This window comes from Chlorocebus sabaeus, chromosome 15, assembly GCF_047675955.1.
Source record: "Chlorocebus sabaeus isolate Y175 chromosome 15, mChlSab1.0.hap1, whole genome shotgun sequence".
Classification (NCBI taxonomy): Eukaryota; Metazoa; Chordata; class Mammalia; order Primates; family Cercopithecidae; genus Chlorocebus; species Chlorocebus sabaeus.
In genome coordinates, this window is record NC_132918.1 from 21,207,163 (window position 1) to 21,233,727 (window position 26,565).

At 36.7% G+C, this 26,565-nt stretch overlaps 1 protein-coding gene across 5 annotated transcripts in view; it reads right to left on the minus strand.

Moving 5' to 3' along the window:
* Positions 1-26,565, minus strand: part of LOC103221287 (EGF-like and EMI domain-containing protein 1) — a 476,806-nt gene that overhangs the window by 97,116 nt on the left and 353,125 nt on the right. The gene's annotated exons all lie outside the window — the stretch shown is intronic.

Genomic DNA, 26,565 nt, shown 5'->3' on the forward strand with positions numbered 1-26,565 from the left:
GTAGCTTATATCTGTTTAAACTGCTGGTCAACCTGTATGTCTCTGAAACTAAACATCTAAAGCATTTTATAATTGCAGAGAAAATTTTGGCATAAAATTCAGCTCCTGCTATGTAGGCAGATTAGTTCACTTCTGCATACACGCTAAGTGCCCATCCTTCCAATCTTCTTCCTCCAGCCCATCTCTTTCTAACAGCCATTGATACTGTAAATTCCATTCCTGCTGGAGACAGCTGTGGCTATGAAACTTGACTCATGAAAATATTAATGAACATTTCTATTTTATCGCTGTGCTTTTCTTCCAGTTTCTTTATGCAAACCAAGAACTGGCTGCTTCCTGCCTTTAAAAAGGGAAACCAAAGCATCTCCCCATTTACCTCTCTTATGGCCCTTGTGAAACATATGTCACTTGGGAAAGTAAACACATTTACAAAATTTATCATAGGAAATCGAACCATTTGCTGAATCCCAAAATATAAGATATGCCTAAATATTTAATAGTGAATTATCTAGGCTTAGAAGTTATCTGGTTGGGGAATGGACTTTTTAGGATCTCTACTCAGCAATTTGAATTTTTCCCTAAAGTCACTAATTTAATTATTGAAACATAATCATCTTCACCGTGTATTATTCTTCTAGTGAATTGCTCATGTGTTTTCTTTTTTTTTTTTTTTTTGAGACGGAGTCGCCCGGGCTGGAGTGCAGTGGCCGGATCTCAGCTCACTGCAAGCTCCGCCTCCCGGCCCTGCCTCAGCTTCCCGAGTAGCTGGGACTACAGGTGCTCACCACCGGCTAGTTTTTTGTATTTTTTTTTTAGTAGAGACGGGGTTTCACCGTGTTAGCCAGGATGGTCTGGATCTCCTGACCTCGTGATCCGCCCGTCTCGGCCTCCCAAAGTGCTGGGATTACAGGCTTGAGCCACCGCGCCCGGCCTATGTGTTTTCTTAAAACTAGAAATAATGTTGCTTCTTCCTCTGGCAACTTTTTAAAAATTATTTTTCTGTTTCCTGCCTCAGGCTTTATTCCTTATACCCATTACATCTATTTATATCTCCAGTAACTTCCTTTTCAAAGTCCCCTCAGGTTGACAGCTATTTCCATACTTTTAAAAATACATTCTTTGAGTTATCAAGAGTCTCCCTGTTGTGAACCCAGTGGCCTTTTCTTCACTGTAATTTGCTTTGAACCATGCCAGGTAAAAAAGGAAGCTCCTGAGTTGATGCCAGATTCTTCACATGATGCAAAACTGTCTCTTTGTCTCTATGTTTTCATTCTGCCATGCCCGTTTTATTCTTGGTTTCCAGACTAATTGTCCTTAAAGGCATTTGCATCTTATTATTCTCTTGCTCTGTCGATAGCTCTCCCTCTATTACTGCATCAAATCTAAACTCCTTTGCTTGCCTTGCATGGTCCTCCATCAGTTTGTGCACAAAGTTACTTGTTGATTGCCAAATTTAAGCAAGATTAACCTGGCAGCTTGCATGCTGCAGCCATTTCTCATGAAGAATGAGAATATATAAAATATTAAAAGGGATGAAAAATGCCTTATTATGTTTCAATTGTGTTTATTTTTAAACTCAAATTTCAGGTTATCATACATTAGAATTTCAGTCCTTATAACATACATTACTTAAAGGGGAGAAAAGGCTTATGGTAGCTGAAAAGTTCATCGTCTCATTCTGCAAAGTTATTTATTACAGGTTTCCCCAATTGCCTTATTTTTAGAAATGATTTGATGGCTAAGAGTGATCAGATGCAAAGCTCAAAACTATGTATACATAAGTTATATGTTATCACATAAACATAGGGAAATGGTTACCGTTATGAACTCAATTTATTTGTTAATACTTCATTAATTTCATGTTAATATTTTTTCTTCGAAGCCTAACCCATAGAGAATTTCATTACCACTGCCATTCAGGCATCAAATCTCTTTCTAAAACAAAGTAAAAAAAAATCTTTTATAAAAATGGATCTTTAGTTTTATAGACAAAAGAAACTGTAACAGAAGATTAAATCTTCATCAGTTTAACTCACAAAGCAAACACATAGGGAAATAGCATTATTCAGCATTTAAACTGTCTAATCAGTCTTGGGAGTTTTTTAAATCTATCCAAGGTAAAGGAATTCTACACCCAGTTATGCTAAATTTCTAAATAGTAGATTCAAGTAAATCCTCCACTGAAAGAAATAAATCACTTCTGTGCTGAGGAAGCTCTATTAAGATACAATCTGAAAGATCTATCGAGCCCTGAAGAGAAATACATACATTTTAAAAGGATAAACATAGGGGGAAATGTCTGTTATGCTTTATAGTGAATATATCCACCCAAATGTTCCAGAGCTCCCTGATTTATTCTCAAGTAACAACCTTGACTCTTTAAACATTGTTTATGGTGGTCAAATGAGAACATATACAGAGTTTCGATACAAGCTATCTGCCTAGTAGACTTCCTTTTGAGAGTGAAACACTCTTAAAGCATCATTTACTTTCACAAACAGCATATGCTTACCATGTGGCACCCATTCTTGTTAACACCAAAGTAGCAATTTGAGCTTAACAGCTTGGGAGCTCTGTTTATAATAATAGTAATACTCGATGTCAAGTCCTCAGAGTTTCAGATGTCAAAGGTGATCATGAACATAAATGCAAATTCCCAAAATCTGCTCTCCTGGGAAAATGATTCTTGCCAAGGCCAAAGAAGTCACTAGACATACAAATACTTGGTCTCCAGCTTCTAATAAGCTCAGGAATTGTCTTTCCAATTTCACTGCATCACCTTCATCTGGTTCTAATGTATACACATGTCTAGTGAATTAGTTCCCCTTGGGGGAAAATTTTGTTGTCTCAAGAGCTTGAGATTTTCAATGAAGTGTCAATGATCTGATACAAATTGTTGAATTTTTTATTATAACTGTTCCCTTCTTTTTATATGAGCCTGTTTACTTTTTGAGCACCCTGAAACCTTCTAGCATTTCAGAATAATGTTTAAAACATAGCATTATTAAGAAACTTTAAAATTACAGCTGTGAAAACAGACCTATGTCATTATAATCAGTGAGAAAGTCCCTTAACTGGGATTTCAGAATATAAAAGGAGCACCTGCAGAGAATTGGCAGGGTGAGAACCAAAGAGAAAAGAGAAAAAGAAAGAGGAAAAAAAATCCATCAAGCAAAGAGAATGGGGTGTTTCTATTCTTGACAATCCATTTGGAAAAATGAAAGTGATTCAGTATTTGAGAAGAAAATTTATTGTATGCGGGAGGGAGGGTATGGTTACTTACTGCATTGGCTTACACCATCATTTACTATATATATTAAATCACTTATACTTTTCCATTTTAAATAGCTATTATCCTATCTGTTTTACCTATAGACTGTGAGCTCTTCTAGTGCTACAGCGTGTGTGCATCTGACAAACCAGCAACTAGTATATAGTAGATATTCGATATTTGTAGTTGAATAAATGAGAGAGACTACAAATCATATAGAAAACATATTTTTATCAGACTAAGATACAGAAGTAGGAAAATATTCAGCAAAGGAAAAATATTATTCCATATAAGCATTGCATTAATGGAAAAAAGTGTTTGATATGCATTAACATGCTATGCTAAGACAACCACAAAGAGTAACCAAATTCTGTAACACTCATTTAGGGAACCCTCATGTCTCAGGACAGCCTGTGTGTGTCCAACAGTGTGTAGTTTTTCGCTGGCCACTGAACTCCCTGGATTTTAGGAGTAAAGAAGGCAGATAATGGTACTATTATTCCTGTGATTTTGTTTTGTAGAATGTTGTCCTGATAAATGAGGAAGATGAGACAGGCAAAGGTCCTCATGAAAGCACAGTTCAGATAAGTACAACTTATCAGGAGAGAGATTTCAAAATGGAGTTGTTGGACTGAGGGACAGAGAACGTCGTGTCCAATTTCAGCTGGGCCCCAAGCATGACTTCTCATGTCTCTTAGCCTGTCCTGGTTTGTCAAATTTCCCAGTCCTCTCAGAGTTGATAAGGCATCCTCTTCGCTTTCCTCAAGGTCTATAAACGATGGCTGCTCCTCTTACATTCTTCCATCTCTTCTACCACGAAAAACATGACCTCTCTTTAGTTTGTTCCCATTATAACATTGTCATTTATTTTCCTTTCCTTTTCTTTTAATCCAAACTTTTTTGGCTTAAACTTCTCTACTTGCCCATCAACATTTTACTTTTCTACCCACTGAGCTCTGGCTTCCGATGACCTCCTAATTGCCAGATCTATGGACACTTTTATTACTCATTGTATTGATGTCTCTGTTGCATTTGACACGTTGATTCCTGCTTCAATCATTACACAGAAAAGCTGACAATAATAGGCTAATTATGAGCATTCATATAAGTGCTTAGGACAGGTTTTTAAAAATAGTATGGGTTCTACAAAATGTTCAATATTACTATATTATTATTTTATTCGGTTATCTTTGGTATTCCTCTTTCTGTGTCCATCCTTTTGATTGCAGGTGTCCCTTATTCAGTGTCCTAATCACCCACACACTCTTGCTGTTTAATCTTATCAGTCTTTTGATTTCAAGAACTATTGTGTTATTGCTACCACATCTATATATCTTTAGCCCAGTGCTCTGCTAAATCTTCATATAGCCAACTTCCTGCTGTAAATCTCCATCTCAACTGGCAAATGTCTCCTGAGGGTACAGTCATTCCTTGTTGGAAACCACTAGTTAACTCATACCTGGTTATTTGTATCTTTCCTCAGGTGACTACAGATGTCCTGTGAGCCAACACAATGTCTTCTTCATTCCTGTGTTCCTCAGACACAGCACAGAGCCACACAAATGGAAGCATAAAAACAACTTACAATTCTCTATTTAGAATATCTTACTTTAATGGGAGCTCATATTTATACTCCCCCAAACACACACACACACACAGTAGTCTCTGTACATACTGTTAAATTTATTCCTTTTTCTTTTTCAAAAAGGAAGCATCTGGAATGCTTCAATAATGAAAAAAGTACATGTTAAGTGGATGGTGACTGAAATTTTGAGATAACAGCATACCGTTAAATTTAGATATCAGATGAAACTTTTCTTCAGAAAAGATCTGAATAATAATATACTCTATTAAAGGAATGATTTGATGTTTTTAAAAATAATCCAGGGAAACAGAAACTTCTAAAAATTTCACAGCAGCCTAAGACTTGAAAAAAATAATAAAGTGCTAAGGCTGATATGTCTGAAACCATCACATCTATAGCTCCATGTTACAATGGTAAATGTGCCACAGAAACAGATTTGTCTTGGGAATTTTCACAGCAATAAATATCACAGTCTGGTGACAGTGAAATGGGAAAGGTTCCCTTGTCCCCCTGGCAGGGCGTGAGATGGAGGAGTGGCTCGCTTCTTCAGTGCCGGGCTGCTCAAACCTCTAAGGGAGCACACAGGTGGGCAGGTCATGGGGCTTCCCCCCCACAGCCGTGTCTAGGAGTGAATGTTTGCAGCTGAAACCCCAGTGGGCATGTGTTACAGGGTGCTCTTTTAGTTTGCCATCTATAGGCAGCTTGTGTTAACCAGCTCAGTTAGACCCTCTTCCTTATCACAAGGACAGAGGGATTTCTATATCCCGGAGTTTCTTGCCTTGGTTTACCAGAAGAATTGGATCACACATGGGCTTGGAGAATGAGTGCAAAGTTTTATTGAGTGGAAGTAGCTCTCAGCCTGATGGGGAGCCAGAAGGTAGATGGTCTTCACCCGGAGATGGGCCACTCAGCAGCCCTGGCTCTCCTGGCCAAACTCTGCCTCTTCCAGCACCTTGGTGGCCTGGCAGAGTGCCTGCGTTGGTCGGTCAGTGTGCTCTTCTGCCCATGCGCTCCCTTCAACATCCTCTCAATGTCCAGCCGCTTGTCTTATTCTGCAAATGTGTTCCTCTCGCAGTCCAGCAGCTTCTGTCTTCCTTGCTAGGGTCTTGGGTTTTTATATTCACAGGATGGGGGCTCGGTGGGCCAGGGTGGTCTGGGAAAATGCAACATTTGGGTTTGAAGGCAGAAGTGCCTGTCTTCACCTAGGCCCATGGGGTTGGAGCCCTAACCTGAGACCATGTCCTCCTCTCCCCAGCACTTCCCTTGCCACCTTCCATATTATTTAAAGGGTCCACACTCTTCCCTTCCCAGCACTCCTGTATCAACAGTAGATGGAGTTATGGATCACACCCTCACAAATCTGAGACATAGTTGAGGGAGTGTGGCATGTGTAATACACGTTAGCTGGGACCTTCAAATCTTTTCATGCTGCAAAAACCAGACCAAATCGACAAATTGCAGAACATATTTAAGTTGTCCTCTTAAGCCACACCCCAGCTGGTTGTGAAAGACAAATGATCTAACTGAAAGCAGATCTTCAAAACAAGGTGATAGAATGGAAATGAGGACTAATACTAAAATAATTTGATGTCAGAATTAAAACAGTTATCTTTATGGTGTGAAGCTATGAAATGGAAAATAATTTACTAAGAAAATCATCAATTAAAAGATAAAAAGTCTTAGGTTCTTACAACCTCTAGGTTCCAAATGTGATATATTACTAGCCTCTGACTTAATAGCCTTATAATTTTGGTTCTTCTCTAACATCTCTCATGATTTTTTCCCTTGCCTCATCCACCCCTTGCCAAAAAACCTTGGTCATACTCCCTTCTTTCTTTTATAAACTTTTCCCTTCTTCCTTTGAATTCTTTATTTGACAAATATTTATATTCTCAACAACACGTCATATACTTCACAGGAGTTCTAAGAGTCATTAATGGCCTTGACTTCAAGGAATTATAATGCATTGTTGGAAAAAATAAAGTACAAAATAATCATCAAACCAGGTAGAATGTGAAAGTAGTGTAAAAAGGGGAAATGTGTCCTCTGAGAGGAGGACACCAGGATTCTTAACAAGGAAGGAATCAGCTGAGGTAATATATTACAAGTAAAATCTGAATTGGGATATATTCAGGAAAAATGAATCAATCATTTTTTAACTTATGTGAAAGTATAAAATGCAGTGCTTGACTCATGGTATGCATTCAACAAACAATTATTTTTATTTTCTTTCTCTAGGAGTATTATGGGCTAAATTTTGTCCTCCAAAATTCACATTTTAAAGTCCTAATCCCAATATTTTAGAACATGACTGTATTTAGAAATAGGGCCTTTAAAGAGATAATTAAAACAAAATTAGATCATATGGGTGGGTCCTAACCCAATTTCACTGGTGTCCTTATGAGAAAGGGAGAATAGAACACAGACAGAGGGAGGAACCTGTGAAGACAATGACAGAGATGACCATCTATGGGCCAAGGAGAGAGGCCCTTGGAAGAAATCAATCCTTCCAGCAGTTTGGTCATAGACTTCTAGCCTGCAGATCATAAGGAAATAAATTTCTGTTGTTTAAGACACTCCATCTGTGTTAGTTTGTTATGGTACCTCTAGCTCACTAATCCAAGTGATATAGGCCTAGGAAGATAACTTGGATCTCTATTAAGAAGCTGGCATTTGGGGACTGGATTTGTTAGTTAATAATAAGTCAAATGAGGTTTTTGAGCCAAAAAAGTCCCAATGACCTAGGTTTAAATGGAAAGATTTGGCTTTTTAGTTTAGAGTTTAATGGTGTGGGAAACAAATTTGGAAGATCAGTTAGGAGAGTATTGGATCATTGGAGCAGCCTTAGTGCAAAATAACGGGGACCCAAACTGACTCATTAACAGTGAAAGAGGGATTGAAGTAAAGTGCATTTAACTTGGAAACTGATTGTATAATGGTGTTCCAGAGAAGTAGAAAGTTCAATGGTACCAAGCGTTTAGGATGGTGGAAACATTAATAGTAAATAACGATGTTAATATAATTTTCAAAAAGTTAAAAGCATGACTCTCCTGCAAATATATATTGAATGTGTTAAAGATTTTATTCAATTTATTAATTAACAAAGAAACCAGTAAAACACACACACACACACACACACACACACACACACACACAGAGATAATCAGGAATCCTGAAATAATTTCTCAATACATGCCAAGCTGATTCATATCACGTAAAAGGCAATACAGTGATTTGGGTCACCTTTTCCATACAGCAGAAATCAAATCTGTCTCAATGGCACAAAAGAGGAATCATTTGCATGGCTATCAGTTTTCTAGCAACTTAACTCCTAAGCTTTCAGAAACGCTCAGCGCTCCACTGAAAGGATAGACACCCTGTAATCTTTTTCACCCATTTCCAATCTTGGACTATTTTTTCTGACAATAAATACAAGGGAAGTTAGTTTTCATTTTAGATATATTAAATATGCAGTGCCAAAGAGACACTCAGGCGAGAAAGTCCAGCGTGCAATTGGAAATTCGTGGTTGCCCATCAGTGGAGTAGCAAGTCTGAAAACATCTGTCAGCTCTGCTTGATCTTTCCACATACCTCATCAGTGAGTTCAGAAAATTGAGACAACATAATAGGTTGAAATTTGATGCAACTGTTCAGGACTCTTTCCCTTTTCCTCCTCCTTGCTTGTTAACAGTCTGCTTTGCTGTGATCCCTGTGTCTAACAGACCTTAAAATCTTAGTTTTGTGTTCTTGACCTGGATTCCCAATTTTGGCCTCTTATTTCCTGGTGTTTACATCTGGTAGCTAAACCTCACCTTTTCTCTTTTCCTAGGCTGGCCCCTTGGACCCAGATTTCAGCTGATACTTCTGGTAGAAAATGCTTTTACCAGTCTATGCCTAACAATAAAGAACCCAGTTCCCGACTTAGACATTTGACTGGTGCTCCGGTGAGGCCTGTCCCAAAAGAGAAAAGCCAGAGAAGTAGATCTGAGTTACCTGCACAGAAATTAAAATTTCCCACATAAATACATCTCATGATTTCCAATTTTCTCTCTTGACTTTAATTTCTGTGGCTCACTGGCATTGAGTCTTTTTTTTTCTTTATTATCTGCGTCCTGAGTATTTCCCCTATGATTTGTAAATGGCTCTAGTAACCTCTAAGTAAACAGTGTTCATTCATTCAGCATTCTTTCACTCATTTATTCACTTGTCAAAAATTATGAAGTGCCTTCTATGTGCTAAACATTGTGTTAGGTGCCAGAAGATCTATAGATAAATAGAATATATCCTTGTCACCCAAAAAGATAACGATTGAGGGTTATATCACAATGAACATTTGACCTTTTCTAGTGCATTCCGGGTTTGCACATGTCCGCTCAGAGGCCCTGGACATAAAGGAGCCATCTGTCAAAACAGACTAGGCTGTAACCTTGAAGAGTTGGGAAGCAGAGCTGAAACTCAGGAGTTCTCCTCAAGTCAAATCCAACTATTACCCTCTGGATTTTGATAAAGTTATAAAGAAACTTTTGTCTAGTAATAAATATTAGCCCACAATTTTACCTCAAATATCTATTTCTACAAGGAAGTGAAGATGGTGAATTAACTGGCCTGTAAGCTACTATTTTAGCCTTAAAATTATTTGCTTGCATTGAGATATGAACTTAAATATTACATTCAAAGAAAAACATAAATAGCTTTTGTTTCTCCGAAATGTTGTTGATTTACCAATTCTCTAAAGTGTTCAATCCAAATCTCTTATTTATCTAATAATTTCAAAGCACCTTTAACAAAAATATGTTTATTCTTATTTTATAGAATTTTATCAAAGACGTGGCAAGCAACATCACAAAATTAACCAGGAAATTAATACGAGATAAAAAAGCATAAATGATTCTTCATATTTGATATAAGTTCATTGAGGAAATATAAATTTCTTTTCAATGAAGATAATTGGTGTGTTTCAAATAATATAAAAAAATTGAAAGCCAGGGTCTCACAGTAGTTAGATAGTATTCTGTAGAGAGATAGTATTCTTAAAGAACTAGACTGTTAACTATTAAACTGCTTAACTATTGTTAAATTAAACAAAATTTAAATTTTGTGAGTTCAATAGCAGTAGAAATGCCCAATAGCTCCTTCATAGTAGACATTTATTTCTTCCAGAATCTTTCCAATTCAAATATCTTGATGACCAAATTATATTCAAGAGAACTGGGTAATAGCTTCATTTGGAGTATCTCTGCTTCATCTGAGGCTGCTAGAGTAATGGTAGAGCACAGTCTACTGGCGTGCCCCTCTACCACACCACCCTCCCCTCCCTGAAAGAAACATACATACAATACGTAACACATGTAAACTATTTAATATTAAGTATTATATATTATAAAATATTTAATATATTATATATAGTTTATATATACTTTTTATTTTATATAAATAATATATTTATGATATACTATATCTTATATATAATGTTGCTTTTGGTTGTACATTTGGGGGCAAGCCAACAAAATATTTTAGAAAAACAAATTTCTCACCATGGTTAAAAAAAAAAAAAGGTTTTAAAAAAATCACCGCTAAAACAAAAACACCTTGTTTTGTAACCAACTCTAATACAGAACGTTTGGGCAGTAGACTCAAAAGAGGAAGAAAACCAAAATGTCCACATTTATTTGGAACAATATCCTTCTGCTTCTTTTGCTACAGGTATCTTTTAATGCTTAAACAGTTACTTCTTATTATAGATGTAATAACATCATATCATCATGGAAACCCCACATTTTCAGAATTTTATTTTTTAATGTTGTCCAAGTAATGGAGTTACATGGAAGTCATTCTGTCCTTTAGCATGCTTGGAGACCTAGTAGGTAGCTTTAAAACACATACATATATAAGGCGGCGGGGGGGGGGGGACACATTTCCAAAATGTACCAAGGTCATTAATGCACCAAATGTAAATGGTCTCCCATTTATCAAATGCCCTAGAGAAATCAGGAGATAATTGAAATGATAGATGAAGAGATGAAATTCTAGGCTAATGGGCTGTATATCAATGAATCAATGTCACATTTATGAAAGCTTTTGGAAAATGATTCCTATTCTTTGCTTATTCTTAAAGTTTTAAAGTCTAGGAAGACAAGTCATAGGAGGACTGAAAACCAATTAAAAAGAGGTCCCATCGATCTATCAGAAATATTTCTACTATGATTTTTCTCAGAGTGATTTGCATTTCCCTAAACTAATTTTAACAGAATTTATCATTATCTCTACCTTTTGTGGAATATTTGTGCAGCCTTTCTTTCTCTTTTTGTGAAATCATCAGTTTATAAAATTACCTCACCTGGAGATCAGTTCTCCTACTTCTTCCTTCTGACGAAGTTAAAGGAATTTTATGTTAACCATCAGTCTAAGCAAACTATCACAAGGACAGAAAACCAAACAGCGCATGTTCTCACTCATAGGTGGGAACTGAACAATGAGAACACATGGACACAGGGCGGGGAGCATCACATACCAGGGCCTGTCGGGGGTTGGGGGGCTGGAGAAGGGAGAGCATTAGGAGAAATACCTAATGTAAATGACCAGTTGATGGGTGCAACAAACCAACATGGCACATGTATACCTGTGTAACAAACCTGCACGTTGTGCACATGTACCCTAGAACTTAAAGTATAGTTTAAGAAAAAAGAAATATACAAATAAAAAGCATGGTAAAAAACATTTTAAAATAAAATATTTTTTCAATTTTATTAAAAATGGAAACAATTTTATCAACCAACAATTCACTGAGATGTACTTAGGGTGGCTTAAAGTTAAACTTCCCAACAAAAAATGAGACAAATAAGAGCTGAGTATGGTGGCATGCACCTGTAATCACCAGCCCCTCAGGAGCTGGAGGACCACCTTGAGTCTAAGAGTTCAAGTCCAGGCTGGGCAAGGTAGAGAAAACTCTATTTAAAATGAGAAAGAGAGAGGGCGAGAGAGAGAAAATAAGAGAAAAGTTATTTTGTAGAGCAGGTTATTTAAGGTTAAATCAGGCATATGTTCTGTAGAAAACAAATGATGCTCAGAAACAAAGGTTCTCTGCTCCCAAAAGTGACCAAAACAAACAAACAAACAAACAAACCAAAAAAACCTAAGATGAAAATCCAAACATTAGATAAGGGCAGATGTGTTAAAATACAAATGTAAGTCAAGCCATTAGCTGGTTTAAGGGATGACAAAAGTATCTTCCTAGGGCAAGTGGAGTTTTCTGTCCATGGAACAAATGTGTGTTTGGACACCTTCAATGAACAATTTTAAAAGGTGCCTATGGTAAGTGGTGTTTCCTCCAAGTCAGGCCCAGATTTTGGGGCTCCGCATGGCTATTAGAGCTGCTCAGGAACTTAAAGAGAAGCACTGATAGATGGCTGTGGGCACAAGCCATCAGCCTTAGAGGAGGGATTCAGAAGAGGCCAGCAGTCCTAGGACAAGGTCACTATCTTGACAGTTGTTTCTACCAGGAGCAACACAGAAAACGATCTTGTTAATCATTTCAACAGGCCAATGGAAATTGCCTCTCTTAGGACTTGCGCCGGGAAGCATGAACAACCAAAGTCAGCCAAAAGGTCAGTCCGAGGATCCTGGGACTCACAAAAAAGGAATAGCAAGAAATCTCTGGAAGAACTCTCTCAAAATTAAAAACATTTGGATTCTAAGCTCTGAATAATACTTGGGAATCAAATCCTGGGCACAACTCCCCAGATAAATTCTCTGAAATAACTTTAGCTTCTTCTATGCATTCCAGTTGTTAAAATATTGATATGTTTTTATACTGACTGGAAAACAGTCTCTGTCCTGAGATCCCTGAGTAGCCCCCAGCTTCAGGACTGCTCTCACACCCTGTTCAGGACTTCCCAGACCTCTCCCAGTCCCCCTTTGGCATGTTAATGCCTCGTAGCAGAGGGCCTTGAAGACTCTGGCAGCTCTGGCACCTACTCTGAATTTGTAGATTTTCTATGCTGTACGGGATATTAAATACTTTTAATATCACTTATGCATAAATCTAACCCTTAAAATGAAACACTATTCTTTTTTTCCATTCCATCTTTACCATAACAGTTCTTCCTTTCATGCCAGTTTTCCATACACTTCACAAAAATATAAGCTTTCCTCACCCCGCACTATCACCCTTTTCTATAATGCTAACAAAATGGAATATTAATATTACTATTTGGCATTGAATTCAAAGCTTCAATTATTGTTTCCAATTCCAGTGGCCCTTTCTGAGACTGGCACAGCATGAGATAAAAGGAATATGAGATGTGACTATAAAGTGATGAAACTGATTGTCACATGTGGCTTATGGGATTTCCCAGATTACTTTTTAGTCATGTTTTGTATTAGTCAGTAGGTAAAAACTAGCTTTCTGTGCAAAAAGATTTCCTGCATCTCCCTAAGTTAAATATGCATTCTCTTTGTCACATTCGTGAGGGCTCTTTCCAAAGAAAAAATTAGTGTCTCTAGAGAACTCCAGAGCCTAATTAGTCATTTTTTCTTTTGCACTGTTAATCCACTCTCTTAAAATATTTTGCTCTAAGAGCAGGGTATTTTACCTGGCATAATAGAATACTATCAGTGTCTCTAGTGGTCAGCAAATACAAAATGACAAAAATAGCAGAATCACACTAAATACAGTTTTTATGAGGGCAGAATTTTTAAAGGAGGCCAAACAAATACTGAGTGTCTTGTTCCTGTGGCCATCAGTTGATCCATAACTCCACAGTGGCCATGAAGTACATTAAGAACAAGGCAAAAAACCCAACAAGAGATTCTGCATGGTTACTTCAACATAACCATTTACCCTGAGGTTTTTTTAATTGGGATGCAATTTTTGCCTTTCTCTGCTTAGCTTAGAAATGAATGGTATCGTGTTTTGGGGTGTGTTTGAGAGGATGCTGAGTGCTTCCTGAAAGTTTATCACAAATTGTTGTTAATGGCACAGGCAAAGGAAGACAGGAAGCTTGCATTTGGTACCAGAGCTTCACTTTACTGTTTGAACAACAACCCAGTGTCCTAAGAAAGTAAAATCTGGCGTTTTTATGTTGTTGATCCAACCTCTTCAAAGTAATTTCCCCTAATGCAAATTGTCTATGTATAGTTAGAAATTAGAGAGAATCAAGGTAAGAACTACTGCAGGCAGCTACTCAATCCTGGTGTGTTTATGTAGATATATACTATATCCACATGAAGAAAATTAGGTGATCTTCATAATGATGTGTTAAAGATCTTTCAAATATTTTTCCTCTAATTTACATAGCAAAAATAACATTTGAGCATAAAACAGTATATATTTATTATCTTACCAATATGAGATCATACTGTACATTCTCTTTTATGAACTACTTTATGTTTTAACTTAATATTCTATGAATATTTTCAGGTTATGGACATTCTAAAATCAGTTTTTAATAACTGTTAAGTAATGCTTGGTTTTTAGAGACAGTTTCCTCTTTATGAAGTTTAGTTTATTTTTATTTTGACACTATTACCAATAATGTTACTATTAACATCCTTCTAGCTATTTAATAAATATTTGTGCTAACAATTCATGGCTATAGTATGACACCAGAATGTTGCTGAAAACTATCTTGCACAACTGAAGTCAACCTGTCATTTGTATGGTGGTCTAAAGTTTCTGTCTACAAAGGAGACATTGAAAGCATACTCTGAAATTGGTACAATAGTGATTTTAATGTTTTTCTCTACTTGGAGGGTTATTTCAAAATATCTGGCATGTATACCCTGAATTAGACATGACTATCACAATAGTTTGCATTTTTAAGAAGTGTTTTGATTTTTAAATTTTAAACTGGTTCTTTTGATCAGAGATAGTGTAGTGTATTGTCTGTAAAATTTAAATCCTAGATAGTCCATCACAAATCACAAGGGATGATAAATTATTCAATAAATTTTATTTGAATAAATAATTAGTAATTTGAGGGAAAACTCATTTAGAGCCACACTTCATATCATTTACCAAAACAGATTTCGGTGGACTATAGGTAAATATCTTTTAAAACAAACTATTGAAAAACGGTTTTTAACTGGATATTCATCAAATCTCTGAAGAGAAGAAGAGTTCTTATAATTACTATAGAAGTAAGAGAAAAATCACAAAGAGGACAAGCAATGACACTGTGCTCATAAATTGTTTTTTAAGCTTTTGTATGTTATAAAAACATAGATAAAATAAAAAATGAACTGTAATGTTTGCAAATACATAAAAATAGCAGATTGCCATCCTTGTTAAAGAGAACACAATTATTAATAGGAGAATGACTAAGTAAATAAAAACATTCTAGAAAGGAGTAATTTAAATCCATAAAAGTTTGCAATTTCCAACTAATCAATATTTTAAAAACATCATCCTTACTAGACATCAAACAAAATCAAATTAATACTATGATTGTGTAGCATATTTTTACCCTACAAAATGTGAGTTAATTTCAAATATAAGATAAGGTACAACGAAGCCATCTTTCTTTTGTAAGGTATCGCTGATAGAGGTAAAAATATGTATCTAATGTATTGGAAAGAAATATGTCACTATGAATCAAATGCTGTAAGAAACATATATACCATCTATTAATTGAAAAAACAATAATAACACAAATAGCTTGCTTTTAGGTTAAGGTTGAGATAGCAGACACCATACATAGGCTATCACTGACTCCATCCTATGCTAATGTCAAACTATTCACAAGAATTTTTACTGTTAAGACTAAAAATGATACCAGATCCTGTCTCAGCACAACATTTAGGAAAGCCACATCCAATCCATCAATATTGTATAAACTTGATACACAAATGTTGAATGATGTTTCAGAAACTACGAAACCTCACACACATATGCATGTATATGAAAATAAAATCACATTACATGAAAACAAAGATGTTTCTGTAGTTGTCTAGCATAGTGTGCCTATCACATTGCATATAGCACTCATGCAATAAGTACTTGTTGAATGAGTGAAATACAGATAAATAACAATATATAGAACTCTCCCTGCCGAAAAAAAAAAAAAGAGTCAGGAAAGAAATGCAACAAAATGTCAAATGCATTTGTTTGTTGGGATTATGGGTAACTATTTTTCATTTTCCTAATCTCCTTATATATATTTTTTACTTAAATGGATTTTTTTTTAAGTAAAATTATGATTACAGGTGGGGTGCGGTGGCTCAGGCCTGCAATCCCAGCACTTTGGGAGGCCGAGGTGGGCGGATCACGAGGTCAGGAAATCGAGACCATCCTGACTAACAGGGTGAAACCCCGTCTCTACTAAAAATACAAAAATAAAATTAGCCAGGCATGGTGGCGGGCACCTGTAGTCCCAGCTACTCCGGAGGCTGAGGTGGGAGAATGGCGAGAACCCGGGAGGCGGAACTTGGAGTGAGCCAAGATCGCACCACTGAACTCCAGCCTGGGCCACAGAGTGAGACTCCATTTCAAAAAAAAAAAAAAAAAAAAAATTACAATAAATATGTATTTTAGACTCTGTCCTACCACAGTTTGAACACTTCCAGGTTGTTCTATTTAACGCTCTGGTTAGTTCTAATCCTGAGAATGCTCCTTACGGAAGCATAGGAAAGGCCAGTTTATGACATACTTCTTCTGCTTCTTCAGTACATGAATCCGATACCTTACTTAGGAGGGAGGAAAAAAGCAAAGATTTCTGGAAGGACTTAATGGAAGAGACAGTGTTTGACAGACTGGATTTCCACAATATTCTTATATTAGTTGTATTTATATGCAATGACCTACGTAGAATACTTAAGCATCAAAGCCCAGAGACGGAAATGCATCAATGTCTGGGATCAATGACTGATTTGCTGAAGTTTGTCCAGTATATTTGGTGGAAATCCAGATTGAGAAGGCTCCACTAAATTTGATGAGCACATGAGAAGTCATTGGGAGCATCTGAGCTGGGAAGCTGCATGGGCTGAACACCAATGCATTCGGTAGTATTCTCACCTTCACTCAGAGGCTGCCTTCAGGTTGTTCTCTGGAGGGCTTTCTATCAGTCCCAGCTCTTTCCTCACACTATCTTTAAACCATAATTGATTTCTGTTTTATTCCATTGGTACTCTTCTCTTTGCCATGTAACGACCTGGTTATTATGAACTGATGTCAATAAGTTTCCAGTTTCACATAACAAGCACATTTTCATGAAGGCCTTCTGGGAATAATATCTAACTCAAAAGAACAGAGGGATTGTATGTGCCAGCTTTGATGGATTAGATGTGGCTTTCCTAAATGTTGTGCTGAGACAGGATCTGGTATCATTTTTAGTCTTAACAATAAAAATTCTGTGAATAGTTTGACATTGGCATAGGATGGAGTCAGTGATAGCATATGCATAGTGTCTGCTATCCCAACCTCAACCCCAAAACAAGACAAGCATTGCAGACAACAGAAGAGAAATGCCACACACAACAAATCACATCGTGTGTGTGGCTGACAGTGGGCTGGTAACACACAACAGCTACCAAGCAAATAGGAATGGCAAATATGTTTGGAAAAGATGAAAAAAAAAAAAAAAAAAAAAAGCAAATCCCAGATATTCAGAATCCTTCACACTAGTCTCTCAACATTCATCCCTGGGCTGGTGCTGATCTGTGATCAAGTTTTTGCATGCATTTGCACCATAATGAAAAAAAAAAAGGAAAAGTATTATTTTTTTTTATAAAGTTTAACTTTTTCTCAACTGACATTTAATTTAAAAATTATATGATTACTTCTTTTGATTACTAAAATGACCTTCTATATAAAATGATGGTAAACATGGATGAATTTTTCCAAAAACATTCACATATTTGTTTCCTTGTTTAAAAATAAAAAAAAAAAGGTGGAGTCGTAAAATCTAAGTCTCAGAAACTCTTCTCTAGTGTAAAGTTTTCCAGATGGCCTATCAGAGTTTGCATTTTTACATAATATCACATTTTTAACTATGAAAACATAGAAGATAAATCTTTCTGCTATCTCCTCTTTATTAGAAAAAATACTGAACATAATTTCCCTCTTCTTGAAAACTCAGAGGCCACTGTTACGTTCCCTTATTGTACTCTATTGTAAAAATAAGAAACTTCTTATGTCTATTTTAAATGAACCCAGGCTAACCCATGTCTTTAATTCTTCTGTAGGATTATTCTTCTAATTTTACTTTCTTATCCTTTAATTTTGTCTTATCAACTATGAATGTACCAGATTGGAGCTGGTAGCAGTTCCTTTGCTCTGGCTGCTTCCTCTCCCTGCCACAATTTTGTTGAAAACTGGGCAACACACTTGATGGATGAGAGCAAAGTTCAGAATTTTAAGTATCTGATCACCGAAACATCTAATTTTGTTTGGGAAAAACATTTGTGATTATTTTCTGTTTCAAAGTTCTATTGTAGAAAGGTATGTGGCAGTTACTGGAGACAGAATCTCTTGACAACCATTCCCAGCCCCTGTCTGCATTTTTTTTTCTTTTTTTCCTTTTTTTTTTTTTTTTTTTTTTTTTTTTTTGTGAGACAGAGTCTCCCTCTGTCACCCAGTCTCCAGTGCAGTGGCGCGATATTGGCTCACTGCAAGCTCCGCCTCCCAGATTCATGCCATTCTCTGGCCTCAGCCTCCCGAGTAGTAGCTGGGACTACAGATGCCCGCCAGCAAGCCCGACTAATTTTGTTTTTGTATTTTTAGTAGAGACGGGGTTTCACCGTGTTAGCCAGGATGGTCTCGATTTCCTGACCTCTTGATCCACTCACCTCGGCCTCCCAAAGTACTGGCATTACAGGCGAGAGCCACCGCACCTGGTCCCCTGTCTGCCTTTTTTTTTTTTTTTTTTTTCCAGCTAGCAGTGGCCATATGAAATGGTGCCAACTTATGGAATCTAAACAGAAGTCTTTAGAAGATTCCTGGGGGCATTTCCTAAGAAAGACATTGGGCCATCCTCCTTCCTGCTGCATCTTTCGTAGACATAGATGTGATGTGTGGAGGTGCATAAGCCATTCTGAAACCATAGATGAGAAGTATGGTAAGAAATGAACATTCTATGGATCCTGAAGTGGGAAAGTTGAAAGAGCCTGGGCACTTGGAGGCATTCTTGAGTCATTTTGCAAGCCCTGCATGTCTACTTCCCTCAAAACCACTTATAACGGGAAACAAACAAACTACTAATTATTTAAGCTTCTCCTGGTTATTTGCAGTTAAACATATTCTATGCCACACCTGAGTATACCCCATTTCTTTACATGTAGGTTCCACTGAATTTGTTCTACCTTTAAATATTCCCCAAGGAGGTTTCAGAATTACAAAATACAGCCAAGGTCACTTCCAAATTGCTGAAGAAAGTTTCATATGAACAGAGGGAAAATGTATAACCAAAGTACATTAGTAACTCGTACCTCAATTTTCTTTGGAAGGATGGAAAGGATCTAATATAAGGAAATATTCCCAGGGCCACAAGCCGAGAGAGAGAGAGAGGGTTACTATAAAATGATTCATTCCTGTTCTTTTACTGTTTCAATAGTCAAACCAAAAAAGACACTTTCTGATGTCAAATTTATTGTGGATATATTTTGAAAATTTCTTCTCTGGTACATCTTTAAATAACGAGTCATATACTATGGAAAAAAGTTGTCAGTAATTATCAAAAAGCTCAGAGGCACTTGTTCAGCAGCCAAGAATGAGAAATTTAAGCAAATGGCAGAGAGCTTCATAATGGATTTAATAACTAACAATTTGGTGCAAATCGAAATCAACATGTCCCATCTACAGGATGTTTATCATTGATTTTTCTCCTTTCATTTCAATAAGATGTTAAAAACTCTGTGTTAAATAACTTTAGACAGCGAAGAGCTCATCTGTGTTGATTTTTTTTTTAAAGAGCTCATGTGAATAACATAAAACAGAAATGCTTGTGTCAGCTTCTCTTCATTTTTCAATTTATTACCTGATCACTCATGGAGAGCACTAAAAGCAGAGTGCTGTGATCCATGAATGTAGATTTCACAAATATTTGAAAGTGTACACTAACATTTCCCCATTCTAACAGTGAAGGCCTAGGCCATCTTCAGCCATTTGGAGGAATTCTTTTACCCCTCAGAGGAAAGCTGCCTGCATTGGGTGAAAGGATGGACCCTGCATATCCTGAGTAAAATAAAAAATCTAGCTGATTCAGAAGTCAAACTCAGAAGCAGAAAGAAAGTTTTAAAATATTAGAAAATAGAGGGAAGAAAACCCAGACATAAATCTATCAGCCTATTAAAAACATAATTACTATACACATTTTATGTATTTTTAATGGTAAAATCTTCCTTTGCTTCTTTTGTCATTTACAAATACACTGCGTGTATGTAATTATATATCCTGTTTTTTTGTTTTTTTGTTTTACTGACTTTCTGTAAGGAATTTCATGTTGTCACAGTCATTATGATCATCATTTTTACCACTATATTATAATTCATATTTAGTATAGTACAATTTTCTTACTTTTCTTTGGGCATTTAAGTTGTTTCTAATACCATAATATGTTGTTACAAATAGTACACTAAAAAATTATCGTGTTCTCTATTTTAGATTCTTTCTTTAGGATATATTTTCCAAGGTGAAATTACTGGGTTAAAGGGTATGAAGACTTTCATGACTCATTATACACACTGCCAACTTGGTTGTAAAAGTCATGCTCCCATCAGAGATACATGAAAACTATTTGTTAAGAATTTATACTGACAGAGGGAATATGACATCCCAGGCTGAAGTAGGTGGGAGCTACTTAAATATCTATTTCTACAATACTATTTCTTTTCCACAGAGTATTCCTAGGAATACTCATTTCTATTGTTGCTTTCTGAAGACGATGGTGGTGATCAAGTATTATGAAAGCACATATTCACTGTCTTAGTCCATTTGGGCTGCTCTAACAAAATGCCAATAACTGGGGAGCTTATAAGAACAGACATTTATTTCTCACAATTCTGGAAGCTGGGAAGTCCCAGATCAAGCTGTTTTCTGATTCACAAATGGTGTCTTTTTGCTGTGTAAGAGGGGCATGGCAGCTCCTAGGACCTCTTTTACTAGGGCATTAATTCCATGAATGACAGTAGAATCCTAATCACCCAGCCACCTCCTAAAAGACCCCATCTCTTAATACTAACAACTTGGGGATTAGGATTTCAACATATGAATCTGGCGAGGACACAAACATTTAGACCATAGCACTCACTAACCTGTCTCTAAGATATTCCCTTTACACAGTAATATATTCAAAGTTCTGGGATATGCTGCTAGAAAGACAATTGTTTCTTTAGCCACTTTCCCGAACATACCGCCAACTTAGTGTCCCCACCTTTTGATGGCACCTGCTCTCAGTTTTGTAAATGTGCTCTAACAAACATGCCTTAAGAAAAGGATAATGTACACATTATATGCAGTTGTTAATTTGGCACACAATAATCATCCCCCCCCACACCCAAATCTGAACCAATTCTAGAAATTACCTGCTGCAAAATGATGGCAGGAATAGCCTAAGGCCAAGTGCCTAGATATTAGATTTGGATTAGCCCAAACCTAGTCTGTATGGCCCCAGGGTTTAAGATTCCCTCAAGAATCTGGGGAGGGCTAGAAAGAGAAGAAGTATATAGCTATCTCTAGTCAGCTGAGGTTCTGCTTAAAAGAAGAATTCTCTCTTTCTTCCTTCATTTTCTCTCTGATTTGTTTAAACCATTCCTGGTATATGTGATTCTTCTTTTGTAATGAAGCTGCTGTTGTATCATAGGTAAGGGCAGAACCATAGGAAAAGGAGAAGTGGTAGTGTAACAGCAACTTTGATGGAATATTCCACATTAACCACTTGCCACATGGTAGAGTAACAGTCAATAGTACCACGTGTTATTAGTAGTATTAACTACACTTATTCCAGATTAATAAAAGGTTTAAACCATTTTCTTAAAAGATAAGTTGGCAGTTTCTCTGATTTTTAATTCCATTTGATATTACCCCACCAACAACAGATAAAAACCACTTCAGGTAGTAATCTTAAGTCACTTGTTAACAAGGTGTCCTTGAGGTTTACAACACTAACTGACAGAGGCACTTAATAAAAGTTTGCCAACTAAATGAACTACAATGAACAAAGATAAACAGATCAAGTCTTAGGCCTCTAGAGCAGAAAATAGAAAATGGCAGCAGAAACAGAACTAAAGCAACAGAACTGAGCTCAAACAGAAGAACAATAGAAACTGAGTAAGTTAAACTATTGATATCATCTATAAGTTTGATAATTTGTTCTAGGCGAGAGCATAAAACTCTGATATGTGAATAGCATTCGAATCTAACATGAAGATTTACTGAAGTATCAGAGAGACACAGTCAAAAAATATTATTTGGCAACATAAATCTAAAACCTGTCAACTTTATCATGTCACTCTCTAATAAATGATCTAGTTGAAAAAAGAATAAGAGAACACAGCTCAAATAGTTTCAACAGCAATATTATCAATGTGGTTAAAACTGTGGACTCAGAATCCAGAAAAATCTGGATTCAAGTCCTGATCCTATCATTTACACACTTTCAGGCTTTGAGGAGGACACTTATTTGCTATAGCATCCAATTTTTTCATATGTAAAATATTAACTCAAAGAGTCATTGTGAGCATTAAATGAGATAATGGATATGAAATATTTAGGAAAATGCTTAGGGCATATTGAATATTCTATAACTATTAACTATTAGTAAAGTATTATTGATTTTACTTGTGAGCCTTGATGACAAAATACAGGACCAATTTGGACTGAAACCCACCTTAAGTAATAGCTACAGAAAAGAACTGCTAAATTATATTTTGGGCTGAAGCCCAGAGAGACTGAGTGGTTTTCTGAACTGGTGGAACCCAAGAATTTCAATTCTTAATCTGTGTTCTCTTGACATGACCCAGCACTCCTGTGCCTCTGGGTGTTGCAACTGTGCTAGACCTGATTTCTAATGACAGGAGCCATTTCATCAATGTCATCTCAGAGACATACTTAAGACAGCAAGGCTGGATCACCAATATGTAGTAAGATCTTTAATGAAATCAGTCCTCCAGGATTAAAATGCTATTTCCCAATTTTCTCACACCAGACTTAAGTTGGGAAGGGACTACCACACAACATCAAAGGAAAAGTTGGTGTAATGAGCTGATAAGGGAGATACACTCGGAGAAATGGCAGTGTCTTACTGAAAAGACTTCTTACACTTCTCTATTTGATTACCAAAACTTGGCGGCTATGATTCAAAAATTAAAGCAGTTTTCAGTCTGTATTAGATAACTTTCCTTTATGGGTATTCCCCCCACCCTTTTTTTTTTAAAAAAAAAAAAAAAAAGGAAGGAAGAAGCTAAGGCTATATTCTCAGTGTTCTAAATCATTAAACATATGACATAGTATCAGACCTTCTTTCCTCCATGTGAATCTTGGAATAAAGTCATTAAGTCAAGATAAAACATCCTGTCTCAAGGATAACAGTCTTGGGGAAGGACCTAGTGAAAAGTTGGCTCTACCCCACACCACCAAATTCCCGAGATGTATCTTATAAAAAGTCTATGTCCTGTTTCCAGAGATGCCACAGGTAATATTACATTTCTGCCATTAATATTATGACCTGGGGTCCAAACCTACTGTTTATTCAATCTCTCCTATAAATGTAGAAAATTAGATGCAAAGAGCTGAGCAGTGATATAGGAGTTGTCGATTTCATTATATTCTACTCAACCACATTCATCCACAGTACTCAAATATATGAGAGGAGACTTGGTGCTAGGAGTACAGGAGTGGGAAGCCAGTGATTGGAATCTTCTTAATCTTACTCTTTTTGCCCACAAACCAAAAAAACAAATTTGTTTTCTTTTTAAAACATTCACCATTAAAGAATATTTAGTGGAGCCAAACCATATGTGAAGCCTGGAAAAAGTGTAATAGACTGTAATCTTTGACATTTTCCACATACGTCATTCTGCAACACTTGTTCACTGTGGGAATTCCCAAGATGTCAATAATTAAAAACAAGTTCCATATATGAGACTGAAAGGCAGACAGATAGAAGGAGGAGATAAACCAGATATGCAATACCCAAATAAGGATTGTTCTTACGGATCAAAACATGGGAAAATGGAACATTGAAAGAATCTCAAGTTGAAAGACTATGAGGCCTTGGCCATAATATGTATGACAATTTATGAGGAACTTTTCTTGTTGACCTGGAATCTATGACAAATCCCAAATACTGAGGTCAAATAGACATCAAGCATTCTGTGTTCTAAAAAGACCTGCCAACGATGAGGGCCAGAGCTTATTAAAAGGGTGTCATGTTAGCACTGCTACACTGGTCATCCCAATCTGTATAACCAGAAGGCTAAGGATAGGGTGAAGTAGCCTGCATTTCTACCATTTTATAGGGCAATACTGTGGGAGCCAAGAGACTTCCAGAAAATAGCATCTTTGCTGTCTTGTCAGTGCCTCTCCAACACTGCGGGTTGGCAGTTGAGAGAACCCCATCAATAGAGTTCACCACTTAGCAGGAAGTAGGGGAAATGTGAGTCAAAACTGTCTAGCAGATGCCAGAATCTATGTCAAGGAACTATGCTTTGAGGAATTCTCACAGTAATCTCCAAATACATGAAAAGCCAGGGGAGGGGCTCCTACCCTATAATTCCTGCTTCTCCTACTACTGACTATGGTGTCCATCACATCTATGTGGCAGAAGCCCCAAATCTGGCCTCCTCATAGGACTCTCGCCTTTTCCCCACAGGTTCTAAATGTCTATCTCAATATCAGAAGAATCAGAACTTCAAAGAGGATTGAGAAAGATCTCACTTTCTTCTTTATTTAATTAAACTAATTCATTAATCTAGTTTTGAGATGGACTCTCACTCTGTCGCCCAGGTTGGAGTGCAGTGGCATGATCTTGGCTCCGGGGTTCAAGTGATTCTACTGCCTCAGCCTTCTGAAGAGTTAGGATTACAGGTGCGTGCCACCATGCCCAGACAATTTTTGAATTTTTAGTAGAGACAGGGTTTTGCCAAGTTGGCCAGAGTGGTCTCGAATTCCTGACCTCAGGTGATCCACTTGCATTGGTCCCCCAAAGTGCTGGGATTACAGGCATGAGCCACTGCACCAGACCTCACTTTCTTCTTTAAAGCAGTTCCCTCAAATCTAGGGTCAAAACTGAAGTAGGGAGAAGAGAAGAGACAAGATGAGAGTTTTAAATGAGATTGGGGCAAGTATTCAAAAACTGCGCAGGGACTGGAAAAATACAGAAATTGACTGAGATCACACTATAGCTAATACTATATAGTAACTTATCTTTACAACATCCCTTTAAAGTAAGTACTATCACTCCCATTTTAGAGATGTGGAATGATACACAAAAGGTTGTGCAACTTTTCTGAGGTCATGCAACCAGCACATGGTAGAAGCAGGTGGCTCAGGTCCTCACTATTAATACCATTTCCTTCTACTTCTCACAATTAAGAGGCAACAGAGACACAAAGTGTGGTTTAAGGAGAAACAAAATCATTTCATATTACTATCCCACTGAGTTCAACTGCTCAATAAACTGGTTACATATCCGTATGAGACACATAAGAAACGTTGACTGAGATGAGTTAATTCTGAAGGGACCAGGATAGATGGGACCATCTATCCATTATACATATATATTTCTTGGTATAAAACAGTATCACTGGCCTTATTTTTTATATTATCTAATTGAAAATAATATAAGCAAAATATAAACACAGACATGAACGTAGCTTCACGTTTAGCAATTTTCTAAGAAGAAATTGAGTTATTTCACCTAATTTTCAATTGACGAACCAGTGTTCATTACTTATCTATACATCATTGCTTCAGCTGGCAAGAAATGGTCCAGTTTCTAAGCATGAAGATATGTTTTTAAAATATTATTTCCAACATCTCTTATATTTAAAATTAGATACAATGAATTCATTTCTAGCAATTTTATATAGAGGGTGAGGCAGCCCAAAAAACCTGTGAAGTCTCTGGTTTGTGGAATTTTGTCCAACCCCCTGCAACTCAATCACAGGGTCACAGAAAAGTAGAGTCTTCTGAAGAATATTCTCGTCCATCTTATTTATCACTACAGGCAACCTCTCTATTGAACTTAGATGAGTCAAGTTTTAATTGCTTGATCTTTCCTACAATAACTATTTTGAGCCTTTATTTGTGGGTTATATTCAATCTCTTATAGATTTTTTCTTGCCTATAATGTAAAAATAAATACATACATATCAAACCTAAGACTTCTCTTTATCGTTGTTTGTTTCCCTTTCTTATTAACTGGGGAGCCTGTATTTCCTTTTGCCTTGCTCTTGTTTCAAATGTGTTCGAAAAGGTTTTCTCCTTCTCCTCGGTGACCTGCTCTAATTGGAACTCATTTTGTGTCTTGGCCTTCTGACTGCCCCGCAGGCTTCTGCTGTTCTCTTCCTCTCGTCCTTGCAGATCTGCCCTTGTTCTGTTCAACAGATAATTGCTTTTTGCATTTCAGATATTAAAAACAGACTATACCTTACAGATGGTGGACTCCTATGGTTTCCTTATCTTCCTTTTCATCAGCATGGTTATCTCTATGATTTGCCTTTAATACTCTCATACTTTTTACTTTTAAAGAAATTCCCCGAACTCTCTTGAATCACT